Below are 12,468 nucleotides of genomic sequence, written 5' to 3'. Positions count from 1 at the left end.
TCAACGACTCTAAGTTATCTGTTCAAGTCAGCATCGATTCCACCGTCGGATTATTCAAGTCCATCCTTTCCCACCCGACTGATATCCCTGCAGAGGAGCAGAAAGATATCTATAGCGGCCGGATCTTAAAGGATGATCAAACCCTAAAAAGCTGTGGTAATAATTAATTACTCTTATCTAAATATTTTTGTGCTACTTTATTAGTAATGCTGAATTATTTGTGTTTACTTTTTATTACTCATGTTGCTGATCAATCAATCAAATGTACCTCAATTACGAACTTGTTAGGGTTTGTGATATTAATGTTGTAAACATTATTAAAAATAATTATTTAAAAGAATAGTTGTATGTTTTTTAACTTGTATGTTATATAGAGGTGCATGTTAAATATCTGAAAGTTCAGATTCTTTTTGGGCTTTAACTACTGAATGTAGAGAACTGTAGTTCGGTTGGCTTGGGATTATATGCTAATGCATTTTCCTGTTCTGAGGAGTAATTTGAATTATTTGTTCATTGTGGAAAATAATGCATTGAGAACTGTTTTAACAAGAAAAAGAAATAATGCATATAGAAGTTGTTTCCTGAAATGGAGTAGAATCTGGTTTTGGAAAATAATTTATTCGAACTATTAGCGGGTGTTGAGATTGTGGATATTCTTAGAATGTAGAAGTATCTTCTTTGACGGTTGTGAAGGAGATATCCTGCAATTGAAGGGAGTAGTAATTTTTGAAAGCCTACATTCGACTCCTACGTACAATACTTGACGTCATGAGCTCATTCGCTCCATCTTGATAGGTAGGATTACGTTGACAAAATATTCCTTAATTTCTCGATTTAGAAGTGCAAATTTAATCTCTGTGTGCAAATTTAACCTCTTTGTTTGTGTTCTTTCCAGAATAGATGTAAATAATCGATAAGTTGTGTGTTAATGCATTAGGACCAAATTTCAATTCTAATAGATTTAAAGTCTTGCTTATTTGTTACAATATACTCCCTAATCGACATGTTTTGTCTTGGGATAAGAAATAGGTAAAGGTCAATAAGTGGAAAAAAGTAATATAGATGAATGATGCAGTGGTATTGGGGTTTATTGGGCTTTTATTAGAGTATGAAGCTGTGTGCGTGGATCTGCAATAGCGGGGAATCTGCATATTTGTTGCAGTTCAGTTTCCATTTTACTACGTAGATTTGATTTAGCATGTATTCTCTTGTCTTTAACATGATGCTACTTAATACCAATTATGTTGATCTGATTCATGATTGATTACTTATAACCACATAGCATTCTAGATTAAGCTTTGGAATCTTATACTATCAAGAGTCATGGAGCTTCTATTTTATCTGCTCCCTTGTTGCATGTTATCAGCTGTCAGAATATGAATCAGAGTAAATTTAATTTTAATATATGTGGCGAGCAGGTCTGGAGGCAGACCACACAGTTCATCTTATTCAAGGTTCTGCCGCAGCTTCTTCTGCTAGTGCAACCAATGTTGTAAATCCAAATGCTAATCAGGATGCTCCCAGGTTTGTTGTTCCCACTATAGGGGGGCTGTTTGCCAGAGTCGGTGGAGGTCCACTCTTTTCTGGACTAGGAAGTAGAGGTGGTTCGTTTGGAGCTGGACTTCCAGATTTTGAGCAGGTCCAGCAACATGACTCCAACATGATGAGAGAGATATTGAATATGTCTCTAGTTCAGGATCTAGTCCATGACCTAGAAATCATCTGCAACTTTATCGTGAACAGTCCTCAAATGCGAGAGTATGTGAATCTTAATCCTGAGCTCCCACACATATTCAATGACCCTGCTATATTTCTCCAGACATGGGAGGCTGCACGTAATGAACTCATGCATGAGATGATAAGAACTATTCAATGGTCATTGAGCCACACTGAATCGTCTCCTGAGGAATTTAACATGCTAAGGCACATGTATGAGAATGTCCAAGAGCCATTTCTGAATGCAACAAGCATGGCTGAAGATACAAGAAATGATTCAGGGACAAACCCGTTCGTGGCTCTTTTGGGAGCCCAGGAACAAGGCAGAAACCGGTCAACTAACCCTCCAGCTACTGGTTCTGACACAACTGCTAATCCTCCTGCTCCAAACTCGAACCCATTTTCGGATCCTTGGGCATCAGCTGACTGTAAGTTTCTAGCAAGTTTGTGGATCTAATTCTATTTGCCGCTAGATTTAACCTTGTTACTTCATCTCCTATCTTGTTCACCAGGGTCTTCTGCATATTAAAAGAAACTTTTTATCTCTTTCCTATTTCTCGTTCTGGAGATGCTTTCATGCATCTTCACTGCTTGGGTGCCATGAAGTCATCATACTCATGCAATTTGTGCTTAGCACTTGAACATTTGAACACATGTTCTCTATAGCTACTTTTTTTCTTTGTTTTTCTCTGGTAAAAATATTTCAAAGTTTAGCATAATTTTGTCAGGATTTCTTTAAAACAATTTTATACTTTTAACTGTATTAGCTAATGTCTTATGTATGTAGCATTCATTATCTTGCTTCCCCCCCTTCCCCCTTTTTCAACTACTTTTGATAAGCGGGGTATTGTCTTTTTACTCTATTTTGCAGTTGGAGGTGCCCAAATGAATACCGCTCCCAGATCAAATGCTTCTAGGAATATATGGGGACCCTCTCCTGGTGGTTTGGATGACATAGCAGATTTGCAGCAAATGCTAGGTGGTATACCTGGCGCCTCTTCTGAAAATCAGTTAATAGGGTACCCATCCATCTCACAGATAATGCAGCACATAAACCAGGTATTTATTTAATTTGTACTAAAGATTACGTACAGTCATCGAGTTTAAGGTTTTATTCTTTTTTCTCCTGGTTTTCTTTTTTTTGTTGTTTGTGATGGAGAATTTCTTGTCAAGCTTCTCATTTCTTGAGTATCTTGGTAGTTAGATTATGGGGCTCGACCCCAACTCTCATCCTGGGGATATGATGCCAAATCCTGAACTAATTCATCAGTTGATGTCCTCTGAGAGGATGCAGGTAAAGAATTTTTGCATGTTGTCTTTAAGTTTTGCTTGTTGGAATTGTAGAATGTGTAAGTGGTGCATGCAGTGTGGCCAATCTAGAAAATCGGGTATCACTCTCTTTTAAATAAATAAAGGTTAATGATAACTTAGAACTCAATGAGGTAAAAGTTATGTTAGAAAGATGTTTAGAGCCTGTTTGGATTGGCTTTGGGCTTTTAGCTTATAAGCCAAAAGTCATACTATTTTTGCCACAATGCATGCACCACTTAATAGCACTTTTTTATTTTACACATATACTACAAAAGTGCTTTAAAAATATTTTGTCTTAAAAATACTTAAAATAAGTCAATCCATACAGGCACTTAGTACATTTGTCGCAAACTTACACCTAGAGGTAAATAAGTTAAATTACAGCTTAAAAAGGTAAAAGTATGACTCCTTCCATTTTCAATTTATTTGTTTGGTTTTGACTTGGCATGAAGTTGTAGAAAGTAAAGAAGACCTTTGTGTGGTCTTAAACTAAAGATAGGTAGAATTCCATAACATTCTTTAATATTGTGGTCTTGAACATGTGAAAAGTTAGAACTAAAAGAGTTGTCATAACATGAAAGAGATATTCTTTTTTAAATAGACTAACAAAGAAAGCAGGACAAACAAATTGAAATTCAGGGAGTATTAGAAATTTGCTTAGTAGAATTGGTGCAGAAATAGCTTTTGCAGATTGATCTAGTAAGAACTTGAATTAGATTGTTTTAGAGAGATTGTCAAAGATGCACCAAGAGGTCACAGGCTAATGAATTGAGTTTATAAATGTAGTGTCTCTATGTGTTGAAAATGTAGATGCGGTCTTAGTGTCTTAGTGTAACCATTCTCATTAGTGGTCGTACTGATTACTGAAATGGCACTAAATATTAATGGTGGGCATCTGTAAGGAAAAAGAATAAAAACATTTACTATGAAAAACAAAGGGGAAAATAGCAACAGAAAAAATCAAACAAAAAAATATTGTCTATTTGTTATTCGTTTCTCTTATTGGACACCATTGAACTACTTTCAACCCTTGCAATTACTTTTTTAGATTCATTTTCTTACTAATCTAAATAACCTAAGCTCCGACAATGTTAATTTATTAAAAATAAACTTTACAGATTTTAGTGTCAAGTATGACATGATAGACACTGTCCTTCAGATTTTATTATGTCAATACAGAAATATACTTTAGATTTTATTATATATGTGTCTACAGACTTTATTGTTCATTGAAATGTTTTCATCATCATTTCATTAAATATTAGAATATTAATATGTCTATTTATTTCTCTTGAACATGATGTATGTTTTTATGTCATATTACTGGTAAGTGTCACTGATTCATCAAACATGTTTTCTTGGCACAATATAAGATATTCTGGATTGAACATTTTTCATCTATATAATTTAAAAGTCATTATCTTGCCCATTTGGAGGTATCAAGGGTGTAAAAAGAATCCTTTTGATATGTGTCTGGAAATAATTGTTTTTTTTTTGAAAAAAAGATTGCGTTTTATTCATCTTCAACAAAAAGACGCGTGATTTTATCATATGTTTCTGGACATAGAGCATGATGTGTGCATAATTATCGGGTATATGCTTCCTTCATTCCTTTATATTTTTTTACAATCATTCTTTTCCTTTTAGGAATATCTTGTACAACAAGGGCTATTTCCTCACTTTGATCAGCCGCAATCAAACCAGTAAGTCTGGACATATATCTATGGATTTTCACTTGGCTGGAGAATCTCACACCTCCTGATTTAGCTGATATGATTATATGCATCTCCTTGTCTCATTATTACTCATTGTTTCTTGTCCTACAAGTCACCAAAGGAAAAAAAATATTACTTAGATTCATATTCACTTGCCAAAAAATAGTCTAAGCCTTTCTAATTAAGTTGGATAATAGATAAACTTGTGAGTGGCTCAAGATTTTTACTCTGATTATTTTGATCAATGGGGTAATTTTCTGCCTTGCGTCTATCACTTCTGACAAAGTATCTTTTCCGCATGCAGAGAACAAGATCAGGACGAAGCTGACAAAACAGGTAATATCATTCTATATATTTCCCAATTTGATATCCTTGTAACTGTAAATATACCCTTAGGTTTGGAGGGAATAATCTCTTGATTTAGGAGCAAATAAATCCTCTTACAGTATTTTCCAAATGTTACTTAAGTCTAGTATTTTAATGCAAAACTGGCCTATTAGGAGCAATACACTTAATATTTTTGTGATGCACATTATTTGTGATGTTTCATATAAATGGACAACTTATTTGTATTGTTACATGGTATATGAAATTTGAGATTTTACAAGGGCGACAGAACTGATTTGGATTTATACCTGTTAGGAGTTTATTTTTTTGTTAAAAATATTTATTGAAATTTATAGGTTGAGAATGCGGGTTTGGTGGGGATATAGAAGACACAAATTCAGATAAAATATATAAATGTCAGAAATGAACTGTACAAAAGAGTGATATTAGTATGAAAATAACGAGATGAGATATAAATTTGTATCCGGAAAAGGTGGTTTATTGTGGGGATCTGTATAATACTATTTTACACTTATGAATAAGCTGAAGAAAGGTTGGATGATGAATGCTTATTTTAGATGATACTCTTTAATTGGTGAAATTAGCGAGAAAGTCAACTGAGGTTGGAATAGTTGGAACTATGACGAAGAACTGTGGTTTTAGCCTTTTATTTAGGTTAATTAGAAATAAAACAAACTACCTATAAAAAGTAGAAATTTGACAAACTATGTTCACTGCAAGTTATGATAAGATCACTCGAATGAGATCACTAGATGAGATAGTGGTGCCCAAATGTAGAGAGTGGAAATATTTGCTCTCATATTTGAGGAGAATGATATGATTGATGAAGATGTGACACAAGCTAAAAGAGGATTGTGGAAACGGAGGAGTGCTAAGACAGTTATGTTATACGTGAACGCTTAACAAAGTGAAACACAAGTTGTATGCAACGGCAGCGAGATCAGAGATGTTATATGGGAGTGATTGCGAGTAATGTAAATCCATGTGTATCCACAAGATAAATTTCCTAAAAATTGCGCGGATATATAGTCATACGGGGTCATTAAGATTAGAATTATCACATCTGACCCAAAAAAACACATGATAAGATGAGAGTCTGGTTTGCTATGTTCTATGTAGACCTCCACATGCATTGGTCAGTATGTGCGAAAACATGATGATTGAAGGTGATAAAAGAAGAAAAGGATAGAAAGTTGTATTTGAGAGACTTGTAGATCTCGACATCAATATGAATTTAATGTCAGATCATAATACAATAGAAGCAAAGAATCTATACATGAGTTACTCTTTTATCAGGTCAAGTCTTTGGTAGGAATCTCTTTTTGTTGTTGGATACTTGTTTGTTCGACTAACGGGATTTAGAGAAAGTCTAGTTCTAGGCAAAAATCTTAGTATTTATTTTTTAGAGTTAGGGAATCTAATAATTGTGGGTGATTTTAACTCACATCAACTGTGGGTGACTTTAATAATTGCAGAATATCAGAACGGGGCAATGGAAGTGGCGAGGAACGTGGTTGATAGTACTCTAGAGAGGGCAAGTTTGCATGAATTCCCCGGATTAAATAATTGTTAGTTTATTCTCGTCTTTCTCATTCTCTCTCTATATATCTCGGACTTAACTCGGATGCTCATATTCCTGTTGACATCTTATTGCAGTAGGCCCAGAGGAATTATATGCTATGCTGTTTCTCCAGGTCGCTAGACTACATCGGATTCTTTGACAGTGAAGAAGCACTTGTTGCCGTGGAGGAACTTGAAGAAGACAGTGGAGAGTAGTGTATGTATATTCTCTTTTTATGACTATATATATATAGAGAGAGAGATCCATATGAAATTGTTGATGTAGACAGAAGATATTGGTGGAGGAACTAGTTCTTCAGTTCATTGTACATGCTATGTTAAATTGTTCATTATCATATGATTTTATTGCCTATTTTCCTGTAGCATTTTGTTTTTGCTTTGCTAGGTGGATTCAATTTGATCATAGAGTTTCCGTGCAACGACTATGCTTCGAAAAAGGGTCAAAAATACCTCTAACCTACCCAAAAAACTTACAAACATTTTTATCTAAAAATAGTGTCAATTACTCATTATTTTTGGTACAAATATACTCCTCTTCCCCTCCCCCCCCCCCCCCCCCTTTGATTCAAAATGCCTTTATAATATTAATAATGTTGTATCTAGAATTCAGTAATTTTCCTTCAAGAATCTATATATCCATAGTCAAAATCCTCAATTTTCCTATTAATCAAAAGTGATAAAAAGATTTACATCACCTTTTAATTCTTAGATTGTTATTAATGTTAAATATGTCTTGTTTTAAAACCTGGTTAATTTTGATTCTTATATTTCGTAAATGTGGCTGGCAATTGCATTATTACAGTTGATATTTGGTTGCATAGGATTTCTAAGAAATTGTAGGTACTTGATGATACATAAGGAGGTGAACCTTCACTAATACTAATTAGTCTAATTAAGAGTTGGAGGCACAAAATACTTCACTTAGCTTCTATAATTAGAGCTATGTATGTACTCTTGTTTTGTATCTCTAATTTTTGTTGTTGTGATTGAATAAGTTTTATACCTATTCTACATAAAACGTCTCATCTCGCGCATTTTCCTCTAAAAACATTGTGTTCAAGTCCATCCATAATAATTTTATTTGGACTTTGTAGGAACATTGTTACTTTTTGAATTGTACTATAAATATGATCAATCACCAAAATAGATACTTTATGAATCTTAAACATCTCTCTAAAAACATACATCAAAAGGGACGTTCGCCGTTTATGAGCTAACTATAACTGTGATCCTTTAACACTGTCGTTCCTATTAACCCTCACTCACTTCATCCAAAATAATATATTAGGTCAACTTTAAAAGTAGTCTGCGCCCTACAATTCTTTTTATATCTTTCTCTATTTTAAATGCATTATGAAGTTTTTTCAATACATAAAATCATGACTGTTTTTTTCAATAATAAAAATATGAAAAAACTTGGGTATTGTTTTCATAAAATAAAATTTTCTATTATTTGCTTGCAGCAATAGTAGTAAACTAACAATACTAGTTGTTATAAACTAGTAATACTAATAGTTATAGTAATTTTCAAAAAATAAATGTTGCGGTTCATTCAAATACAGGCGTACTCTATTATATTCTTTTAGAAAAATTAAAACCAACTAAATAAGGCAAAACGACTTTGTTTTTTTTTTTTAACATTTGGAGGTGTTTGACAAATATATATATAAAAAAAACTTAAAATATGTCGGGAAGTATTTGGCAAGGACAAAAATTATTTAAAATAAGTTTAAAATGACTTGAAATAAGTCAAGAATCAAAATTAGGTCTCGCCCTGCTTTCTATTTTTTGACTTAAAAACCATTTCATTTTTTCTTTATATTATTAACTTAAAAGATACTTTTTAAGTCAATCCAAATTAAATGAGCTCTAAGTCATTCAAATAAAGACGTTGAAAATATTTGATGATGTAATACGGATAAATGAATTTTAGTTTTAGCTTAAAATATTGAGATGCAATAAAATATGATTTTTTTAAAAAAAAATAAATTTAATATTTGATGATGTAAATATGGATAAATGAATTTTAGTTTTTGCTTAAAATATTGAGATACGATAATATGATATTTTTAAAAATAAATTTAACTTTTAGTTATTTTCTTTTCGAAATGGTGACTTCGTGGAAAGTTGGTGAAATGCGCTCCTACACATACTATGAAGTAATTAAAACATTTACTACTTGTATTTGGCGTATATATAAAAAATTTAATCACATGTATCTAATAACATTGTGAAGTATGTAATAAAGTCATATTTATTTTAAGATCTATTATAGAAAGATTTGTCAAAGCAATAAATAATTTGTTGATTTTATCAATTTGCTTCATAATTAAATTTCGTCATTAATTAATTTTTAGCAGAGAAAAACATGTGCACTACATCACATAATTATTTTAAGATGACAGGTAGTAGAAGTGTACTATATGGTATAGCAAATAAATATACGAGCAAGGAAAAAATTAGAAAAGTTAGTCGCTAATCATTTTAAAAAATAAAATGATTGAACTGAAAACATTGTAAAGATTAGTTCTGCCAATATACACATTTGAAAACGTATCTATAATCTATCATATATAGCTTTATCATTTATATATATATATGTATCTTTTACATAGAGCTAATGATACTAGTATATAAGTTTATCTTTTATCACTAAATAACAATGTAAAACATTAACTACTTCAAAATATGAAGTGTTGGACCCGTGTTGACAAGGGACATGCTCATCTAGTATATAATATGGGGAAATAATGTGCTAAACGAATGAAGTTTTTGTTCTTAGCATATTTAAATCGTGTGACTTATGAAAAATGCATAAAAAATAAAGAGATATCTCTTCATAAATATTCTAATTCAAATCAAATAAATTGAAATAAAGGACATAACAAATACGAAAGATGTATCGATAAAATTAAGGAAGAAAAGAAAGCAATTAAGTAATGACACAAGAACTCATACCATGCTTTGCTTGGAAATAATCCTTCATGAATGCTACCAATTGATTATTATAAAGACTTTTGAATTCTAAAAAGGAGCACTATAGTCTATATATATACTTTCTTTTTATTTATACAAATGCCCTACAACACCATCCAAATCGTTTCTTCTTCTTCACTATTATAATTTAGATAAAACGTAAAATTAACTATTATTGAACAAATCTTGATATTTTAAAGTGAGTTTAAAAATTCGAATCCGATATTATATCAATTGAAATTGTTGAAAATCAGAATATTAGAATATTGAATACAAAACTTTTTTGAGATTATCATCGTTGTTAAAATATTTTCAAAACATGATTTAAATATCTTTAATAGACATATGTCATAATGTTTGAAATGTATCTTTGAGATGTTTCAAAGAAAAAACGTGCGGACAATCAAATGAAGAATATTTTTACTACCAAATTAAAAATCTAAATATCAAATGATATACTTCAGAAAAAGAAATAAATTTTTTCCATAAATTACATAACCTAATTAAATTATAACCACGTATGTTTCCAAATTGAACATGAATAAAACAAGTCATGAGTTTTTCAAGAAAAAATAAAATAAATAGTACTAACAAAATTCACCACTAGGGCAACAAACGGTTACTAGTAACTTCTTTCATGTCATTAACTCGAACTTGCACAAAATATATCCTGTTGTTTAATGATATTATCGCGTAACGTTTGTTCCTCATGAGTCTTGGACTAGAAAATATGCTGGCTCAACTTTTGCTACATACCCAAATTTGGTTGCGTTATACTTATTATGCACCCCTATTAGTTCCCCTGTTTTTGCCTTCTCGTGATACCTCACTATCAATTTTGCGCATTCCCTAAATTAAAGAATTGCAAAGAAGCGAAATAATTAGAATAAGTAGTAAAAGAGAGAATTACAATATAGAAAAACGAAGTAATTCATTAGTATACTCGATGTACTCACATAAGTGATTCTTGTGAATGCCATAAATGATGGTGAATTCATCAACATCTCATATTCCACGAGACAAAGCTCGATTAAAAAGAAAGACAATTCCTCTAGCTGGTACATAATAATTACAACAAAGTAATTCAGATACTATATATGAAAAACGAATAAAATAAAATACGAAATAACTATTTTTTGTGCTATTATAACCTTTTTATCAGCTTGAGTAGCTTTGAGAAATCTTCTCATAAAAACGTATGCAGTTGGAAAGGACATATTGTACTGCAATGTGTTGAGCATCAATTTCTCCTGCACTAAAATTATTTAGGAATTTATGAAGTATAAAAAATAACTGAGATAATTGCGATGATTATTTTTACCATTTCAATAACGTCTTTTTTTGTGTAGGTTTCATACGAAATAATCACCAATTCCATATAGTAAGGTGAAACACAACTATAAACCTGAAATACATTGGGCAATATTACTTGTAATTTCAGAAAAAAGTAAAATAGGTAGAAAAAGGTACTCTACACCATTTGTTTTGACTTGGTACAGAGTTTATTAAGATACTAAATCTTCTGTTGTCATATACATAGAATGTTTTAAAATGTCATTTACATGATTTTAAATATGTTATGTGAAAAGTTAAAATTAAAAAATTGTCAAAAAAGAAAAAAATACATTTTTACTAACAAATTGAGTGATATATTCGTAACGTACTTATTAAATTACATCTATTGTGTATGTGTTATGTTAATCAAGGAAAGGAAGTAATTGATATTAAAAGTTTTAACTAACCATAAGGTTGATAATTTAAGAAGACATGATAAATTTATATAGTCTTGTAATTAAACAATCCATCAATAGTGAAAGAATAGTTATTGTAGTTTGTTATAAAAGGTAGTAACGTTTGAAACCTAAAAATTTTACTTTGAGGGTGCGGCCCCATTATCCACCAAGCTTCTAATAAACCTTGCATCACTAACCCGAAAAAAAATTCTCGATTTGAAAAAAAAATATTTTTTCAGTTGAAACTCAATTAACAATCAAATGATTGAATGAAGACTACATACCTACCTCATTACTTATGAAATTTACCTCAACAAAGCTGAAATTTTCAGAAGAAAGTTTTGCGCACTAACAAAATATTTATGTTTATAATACTATCAAATTAAGTTGACCAACAATAACGTATAACTTTACAACATGTAAACATTATTCGCGCTATATATATAACTTAGATCCTTTTAACGAAACTAGACTAACCTCCATTTTCCTGTAGTAGGCATACAAATCTCCCACATATTCAACTCCAGCAAGAGGGTTTTTTGCATCATCATTGTCAATGTCTATTAACGCCTCCTCAAACACATCCTCCATTTCAATCTCCACCTCCTGAATTTGTAATCGCGCATATGTATAGATCATCAACACAAATTAATACCACTAGAAAGTAAAATTAAAAATAAATTTTCTAACAATTTGTGTGACCTTGTCATTTGATAATGATTCATTTGTGTCATGTTCCTCCCATATCGTAAAATCTCCAATAGTTGGTTTTGGTTTCTTGGTTTCCTGTTCAAAGTCATTTGAGTACACTTTAAAAATTTTAAGAAATCAACTTTTATGTTTTAATTTTTCACGTGATATGAGATCGAATTTTTTTACCTCGAGGTAATGTTGGTGTAAGGTACCAATTTGTGTAGCACCAAATTTCCTTCATTTAAAAATTTATGCTTTATGTATCAGCTAACTAACCAAAAATATAATTAAGCAATAGTGACATTACTAAAATCTATATACAAAATTAAAAAAAAATTAAATTTGACGTTTATGGTCTAACCTCTCATTTGTTCTAAAATCAAGAGAAAGAAAAC

General features: G+C 31.3%; 1 long non-coding RNA gene and 1 pseudogene across 1 annotated transcript; one reads left to right on the top strand and one right to left on the bottom strand.

The window, feature by feature from the left end:
* Window positions 1–4,672: 4,672 nt before the first annotated feature.
* Window positions 4,673–6,967, top strand: LOC138342303 (uncharacterized). Its single transcript, XR_011215153.1, has 3 exons — window positions 4,673–4,730; window positions 5,047–5,078; window positions 6,566–6,967. It is a non-coding gene; the product is annotated as an uncharacterized lncRNA (long non-coding RNA).
* A 3,387-nt stretch (window positions 6,968–10,354) lies between these two features.
* LOC138342136 (G2/mitotic-specific cyclin-2-like) lies at window positions 10,355–11,971 on the bottom strand (annotated as a pseudogene).
* Between the last annotated feature and the right edge of the window lie 497 nt (window positions 11,972–12,468).

Source organism: Solanum lycopersicum, chromosome 2 (assembly GCF_036512215.1).
Source record: "Solanum lycopersicum chromosome 2, SLM_r2.1".
Classification (NCBI taxonomy): Eukaryota; Viridiplantae; Streptophyta; class Magnoliopsida; order Solanales; family Solanaceae; genus Solanum; species Solanum lycopersicum.
Note: the sequence above shows the minus strand (reverse complement) of the source record. Positions and strands in the feature narration are given on the sequence as shown.